Source organism: Trichechus manatus, unplaced genomic scaffold (assembly GCF_000243295.1).
Source record: "Trichechus manatus latirostris isolate Lorelei unplaced genomic scaffold, TriManLat1.0 scaffold00028, whole genome shotgun sequence".
Taxonomy (NCBI): Eukaryota; Metazoa; Chordata; class Mammalia; order Sirenia; family Trichechidae; genus Trichechus; species Trichechus manatus.
In genome coordinates this window covers 21,996,812-22,004,434 of record NW_004443964.1, presented here as the reverse complement: position 1 = coordinate 22,004,434, position 7,623 = coordinate 21,996,812, and positions in this window count along the sequence as shown.

Below are 7,623 nucleotides of genomic sequence, written 5' to 3'. Positions count from 1 at the left end.
CTGCTCCTCAGCCCTTCTATGACACTGTCCATTTCTGAAATCTTGTCGTTTATCTTTTGGATTTCTAATTGTTGTTTTTGTATGATTTCTAGTTGTGAATTTATTTTGGCATTTTGTTCCTGCATTATTTTCCTGAATTCTTACTTTTTTGTCTGTATTTTCCATGAATTTGTCTGCCTTTTCCATAAATTTGTCAATTTTTCCTCATTTTTATCTGCTTTTTGCTTCAACTCTTGGATAGCTCTGAAATTAGATATTTGAATTTCCTATCAGGTAGTTTGAGTGCCTTTTCTTCTACTGGAAAGTCATCTGGTGTTTTATTTTGGACACCTATTATAACCATCCTGTCCTGTTTTCTTATGTCTTGATATTGTCTGCTGTCTTCGGGACATTCAGTAGTTATTTTCTTCATTTATTGATTGTAGATTTGTTTCGTCCTGATTTTTTGTTTTATTTGGTTATGTCTGAGCAGGCAGGCTGTGCGTTCTTTGTTGTTTGCACTTCTATGGGCATGATACTTTTCACCTCCTTGGTGAGGGCAGGGCAGGACCAGTCACTCAGCTATGGTGCAGCAGGGCAGTTCCAGCTGATGGGGATGAGATGGGATGGTTGTTTGTGGCATGTACTGGGGCTGACAGGGCAGGCCAGGGGTCAGTGCAGGGCAGGTTCCATTAGGCCATGCCTGTGCGGCTCAGGGGTGTGATGTTCAGTGCAGGGTGTAGGTAGGCAGGAGAGAGGGGGCAGGTTGTGATGTGTGGAGCTAAGATGGGTGTAGGAAAAGAGAGAGAGAGAGAAGAGAGAAATAGGAGCCAAACAAAAAAGTGCTGAGGGAGCTTGCTGTTGGAGTGGAGAGATGAGAAACTGAGAAGTGAAGAAAAAACAAAAAGGAAAAAAGGAAAAGAGAAAATAAATAAATAAATAAAATTTTTAAAAAAGGATATGCCCCCAGGGATACCACTTGCAACAGTGAAAGTGGTTCCCAGGCCTCGGGGCACAGCCCATCTAAAAGAGGTGAAGATGGTACACAGTGCCAGGTATTCAGGAGACAGGAGAAGAAGGTAAGCAGAGAGAGACAAGAAACTGAGAAATGAAGAAAGACAAAAAGGAAAAAAGAATAATAATAATAAATAAAAAAGAAAGAAAGAAAAGCCCCCAGGGATCCCACCAGTGTGGGTGTGTAGACTGGGGAAGTGATTCCCAAGTCGCACAGTACAGCCCATCTAGAAGGGGAAGAGATGGCACACAGGGCCAGGTATTCAGGATACAAGAAAAGAAGGTAAGTAGAGACAGACAAGAAACTGAGAAATGAAGAAAGACAAAAAGGAAAGAAAAGAAGAAAGAAATTTCCACAGGGATTCCACCAGCGCGGCTGTGCAGACCGGGGGAGTGGCTCCCAAGCCACAAGGTACAGCCCAGCTAGAAGGGGTTCCCAAGCCATGAAAAGAAAAAGAAAACAAACAAACAAACAAAACAAAATTAAAAAAGTCCCCGGTAATCCCACCACCATGGTGTCACGGACTGGGGAAGCAGTTCCCCAGCCGAGCAGCGTTTCACAGCCTGTCAAGAAGAAGCAAAGGTCGTACAGAGAGCCAGCTGTTGGAGAGAAAGGAGGAGGAGGAGATGAGAGGCAGGGAAGAAACCAACTGGCCAGTGTGGGCGGGGAGAATCCAAGTGGCACGGAGCTTCTGGTGAGCAACCGTGGTCTGCTGAGAAGTGGCAGAGGCCGAGCAGGGGGAGCAAGGGTGGGAAGGGATGTATTGCTGGTTACCACGTGCTCTGTCTCCTGCTGAGAGCTCCATGAAGCTGCTTTCCCCTACTCCCTGTCCACCTATCTGCGATAGGAGTCCAAGATGGGAGATCCGTGCTGCATTAGCTGATGGGGGACCCCCAGTGCTATCTCTCCTCGCTCTCTGTTCTCTGTCAGTTTCTTATCGCATCTGGTGCTTTGTTGAATTATCTCTTCATTTGACACTTAGGGTTCCAGAATTGACGTCTCTGTTTTACTTAGTGTTTTGGGTCTTTGCTGTGGAGAGACGGTGTAGTGCTTCTGTCTATAGTGCCATGTTGGCTCTGCCTCAGCATTATGCTTGTTTAAGAACTATCTATATGGAATCAAATTGACAACAGCAACTTGAAAGATTAGGTAGGAACCTCAGGGGTCAGTGAATTTATGTTAATGAGGGAAGAACAACTCAGAAAAGGAGGGTGAGAATGGTTGCACAACTTGAAGAATGTAATCAATGTCACTAAATTGTACATGTAGAAACTGTTGAATTGGTGTGTGTTTTGCTGTGTATATTCTTAACAACGACAACAAAAAAGAATTTCTGGTGCCCACTAGAGGGCTGACACAGGGTAGAAACTAGTAAGATAAATGAATCTTTGTTATTGTTTAAAAAAATAAAAATAAAAAAATTTTGTTTTCAACCATTTAGAAATTTAACATCATTTAAAAATTTAACACCATTCTTAGCTTAAGGAGCCCTGGTGGTGCAGTGCCGGCTGTATGTAGAAAAACAGGCAACATGCCAGATTTAGCCCACAGGCTGTAGTTTGCAGAGTCATAATTTAGAACAATGCTGTCCAACAGAAATATAATGAGCACCACATATGTAAATTTTTCTACTAACCACATGTAAAAAATAAAAAGAAACAAGTAAAAGTAATTTTTATGTATTTTATATTTAATCCAGTTATCCAAAATATTATAATTTGAATGTTACCAATATAAAAAGTATTGACGAGATATTTTACATGCTTTTTCCTTCATACTAAGCCTTCAAAATCCAGAGTGTTTTACATCTTAATTCATTGTGGCCATAGTCCAAGTGCTCAATAGCTACGTATGGCTGGTGGCTTGGATTGTGCAGGTCTACAACACTGTTTTCAAACTTTAGCTTGCATCAGAATCACCTGAAGGGCTGTTAAAACACACGTTGCTGGGCCTCAATCCAATGTTGCTCATTCAGTAGGTATGGGGTGGAGCCCAAAAATGTGCATTTCTAACAAGCTCCAAGGTAGTGTGGATGCTATTGGTCTAGGGACTGACCACACTGTGAGATCCACCAGTCTAGAGGCTGGAGCAGTAAGAAAAAGTAGAGAAGCAATTAGGAGCCAGTAATATGCCAAAGGAAGAGGTAAAAAATGAGCACTAGCTCAAAACCAGACAAGCAGTGGATCCAGATTAGAGACAGACCTTGAAATAGAGGGAGAGCCTTACAACTGGGAAAACCTCCCACACTCCTCCCTCCAGAGCAGAGTCAATAAAATAGCTTTTCCAGGTTTTAATTTTGTATGTTCCCTGGGAGGAGGACAGGGCTGGAGAATCCTGCCTAATTAGGGGCCAGCTTAGAACCTGAACAGGCTTTAAAAGCTTTTGCAAGGAAACAACTATCTCCGGGATCTGACAAACTTCGGTTTATGAAGATGCCCAAACCTCATTATTCAATACAATGATTTACAAAACAACCACAATCCTCTCAACAACAACAAATAAGTAAAAGGAAAAGAAAAAAACAACCCCAATCCAACTTTCTGATTTGACCTATAAGTATGTTCTTTCACAGTACTCTGGACTGCTAAAGTAGAAAGTGAGGCAGATAAAACAACATAAAAATTTAGGATGCTTAAAAATTGCAACAACTAGGTGGGGTACATTTTCAGGAAGATTACAAAAATCCCGAATCTATTGACCAGCCTGAGTTTATATAATTATCCAACTTGTAAACTACACCTTTTGTGAATGCCCTTTTAATACGATTAGCTTTTGGAAGGAAACTTGCCCAGAAGCAGTACATCCTAACACAGAAAGCTTTAATGGACCTTTAGAAGTGAGTCTCCCTCGTAAGTCCTCAAACTCTGTGCCATAAATTAAAATTCTAGATCTTGGATTTTTTTTCAAAAGTAAGATGCTTTCTGGTTCATTGGTGCCAGAAAACCCCTCATTATAAAGTCTGAGGATCCCTCAAGTGGCCAATATTGACATCAATGTCTATCCCCTAAAGCTATTAAGGAGAAATTGGTAAAAGACACCTTTTTAAGACGTGCTTTTCTGGTGTCACTCTTCTGAGAACATTTCCCAACATCTGGTTGCAATCAAGCACTAAGAAATAGAAACTCAGTTTTGGAGGGCAATGAAACAGGGATGTTCAGAACTTTTCATTTTACAATGAAAACCCTAGCTGAATGTCCAATTCATGGTCTAAAAATCAAATATACTCCCATTAAAATCTGCATTCGATAAATAAATAAGTTAAACTTAGAAAAAGATAAAAATGTTTTTAAAAAAGTTGAGAAAGAACATTAATTCTAGCCTTCAAGGTTAGAAAAGTTTGCCATAGGAAACACATAAAGACCAACCAATTCAAGTATCTCCTCCCACTCCAAGCAGAAACATTTATCCAGCAAAGGTAGATGCATGCATCTTTCACTGCCTCATCCAGAGCTAAATAGAAACCTACAATCTTCCTGGAGCAGATTAAGAAAGAGTGACCTGGGACCCAATCCATATAGAAGGGAAAAGCAGGACACAGTTTACTTCCTACAAAGACAGAAACTATAAAAATTATCCTAGAGAGCCAGAAAAACACTAATTTGAGTACTCAAAGAGGGAGTAGTTCCAATAGCTCTAATAAGGAGCATTTTGTAAGGTTTCCAACAAGCTATTATAGGTTTAGAAACCATATCTGGTAACCCAGTTAACTTTGGAAGGCATAATTACAGGACGGTAGAGTAGTCCCTTATGTCAGAGAAGCCTATGAAGAGCTGCACGGTTTGAACCGAGCAGGTTTGCAGCCCATTTACATCGTTGGTCCATTAGGAAACTGGAAAAACAATTCATTTAATACAGTTGAAAGCATATATAAACAATCTTGCAGTGATTTAATTACATATGGATTTGGAATTATATGGAAGATTAATTCAGAGCTCTCCCTCTCTGGCCTATAGGTTGTACCTCAACATACACATGAATTTTCAAAAATAAGTGCTTTATTTGAACTCACAGCTTTACTTAAGAGGATAATGAAATCCCATTTGTTTTATCACTCAAAACATTTCCACAGGGCGCACTGACATTTTTTTGAAATTTAATTTTGCTACAAAAGGAAATGTTTAAGTATCTGTAAAAGTATAAAATGGGCCTCATTAATGAATCTGAAGAGTACCACATTGTACATTGTTTTCTAGAGTTGCAAAAAAGAGAAGTTCATCTTTAAATATATTTTGGAGGAGAAAGTCTGCATTCTGCACTAAATTTTCAGGACGCAATAGGTTTAAATTCTTCTCAGTTCTATCGAAGAATGTTTTTAAATATCTTAAAAATGAAAAAAAATCTAATTATAAATTCAGATTCACTTAAATATCCCCAAAATAGCATGTGAAAGAAAATGAGTTTGTTACTTGAGGGCACCACCATTCTGAATTGGATCAAGATGGTTACCAAAATGCAGTTGATTGTATTATATAAAAACGTCTTTCATTGTTACTCCTATATGGAAACATTTAATAAATGGAGAAAGAAGGTCACCATTTCCTCCCAAACTTTAAATTCAGATGAAGGCAGAGAAGATACAAAACAATTACTTGAGTATTTCTAACTCCTCACTTTAATCTGAGGTTTGTAAATATCTTTGTGCTGTTGTTGTTGTTAGTTAGCTATTTCGACTCATAGCGACCCCATGTGACAGAGTAGAACTGCCCCATGCAGTTTTCTAGGCTGTAATCTTTACTGGAGCAGATCGCCGGGTCTTTCTCCTGCAAAGCCACTGGGTGGGTTCTAATTATCCTTGCGCCACCAGGGCTCCTAAATATCTTTGTGTAAGACTGTGAAACCAATCCCACTCCACCCTCAACAAACAAGTTGCCTCGGAGTGGATCCTGACTCATGGCGACCCCATGTGTTTCAGAGTAGACAGAAGCGTTCAAAATGAAACCTTCTAAAAAAGTGTAAAGCTGAAAGAAGAACTACATGTTAAATACTCGCTCTATTCCATAAGCAAAATGTTCCCCTTGCTACTACTTAATGTAGTCACTTGCGTTCAACGCAGTGTTAATTTTTCCTATAATTATTATTTCCATAACAAACCATATCAATACAAGACAGTTGGGTCTCAATGCAACCAGGCAAGGAGCACCAAATGCTCAACCTTAAGGGTGAGGTAGAGAAATGTAATTGGGATTGGTACAGCCACATTACCTGGTTAATTTTCTTAAATCACAGATAAGTAGAGATCCGAAATAACTATCAGGACCGTATGGGTCAATAAAACTTATCCCTCAACTCTATATTCCGTTGTGCCCGACTTAAAAGTACATCTTCACTTAACCGCCCTTTAGGTTCTCAATTTTTATTTTAACACCCTAACGGTGTTTACTTTTATTATCTTCAATATTTAAACGCACAGGTTTTTTTTAGTATTGTCTGGGGGCAAAAATTTGCAGTTTTCTAAGAGTCACATCCCCGAATGGGACTGCTGACGTAGTGCCGGAAATGGCTTCTTTTTCGTAAGTAAAGGTCGGAGTAAACTTTATTCAAGGGTTACAATAACACCAAATGCCTTCACCCCCACCGAAGGCTGGGGCCTAGAAGAAATGGTCGTTCACCATCAAAAAGGGGTCCCTGCAACACTCTACTCTACAAGCAACGCCTCACTTTCCATAAACGAGCACACGGTCTATTATTCTCTGGGCGGCTCCAAAGGATTCTGGGAGTTGGGGGGGTACCAAGGGGTAAAAATGAGATGTTGGCACAGGGTGAGCGAAGGATAATCAGCCAGTTGCTGAGCGACTTCTCAAATCTTCCGACCGCCTCCATCACTTCTACTGGGTAGGCCCTCGCTCCTTCCCCTCCTTCCACACCCCTCCCTTGCAGTGCCCTATCAGCCAATCACTGGGCTGATGCTTGCCAATCTGGGCCAATCCTGAGCATGCTTACTTTGAGCGGGAAAAGCTCAGAAGCTGCGGGAGAGCGAGGTCTGCTAACCGCCCGTTCTTGGTCTTGTCTCGGGTGGGTAACAGGCGTAGAGGCAGTTACCCATTGGCTGGGCAGCGGGCCAATGAGGGGGTGCGAAGCAGGGGGCGGGCCTCACCGGGGAGGGTGGGTTGGGGCGGGGCACGGTAGGGCGGGCTAGTGCCGGGTCGCGTGCCGGGTCGCGAGCCCTGGGCTAGGCAATGTAACGGCCTCTCCCCCCGCCCCTCCTTCGCTGCTCCGGCCCCCCCACCCACAGACCGGCTCCAGGCAGCGCCCGGGGCGGCGGCGGCGGCAGCGGTGGGGTGCGGGCTGAGGGAGCCGGGCCTCGACGCCCCCCCTCATCCCCTTACCCCAGGAGCTGTACCTAGTCCAGAAGGGGCGGGGGCCCCATGGAGGTGAGAGGCGGAGACGCCCTGGCCGCCCGTCACCCCCTCACCCTCTCAGGCCTGAGGGAGGGACTTGAGGTAACGGGTGGGGACGGTCAGGGCCCCGGTAGCGGCCAGGTTTGGAGGATGGCGACGGTGAGGAGAGGCTGAGGAGCGGGCGCGCCCCTCGACGCGGCTCTGTGAGAAGGCCGGGGTCGGCGGGAGAGGGCAGGTCGCCCTTGAGGAGCCCCGACGGGGCGGCCGGGCCGCGCCTCCGACGGGGCTGCC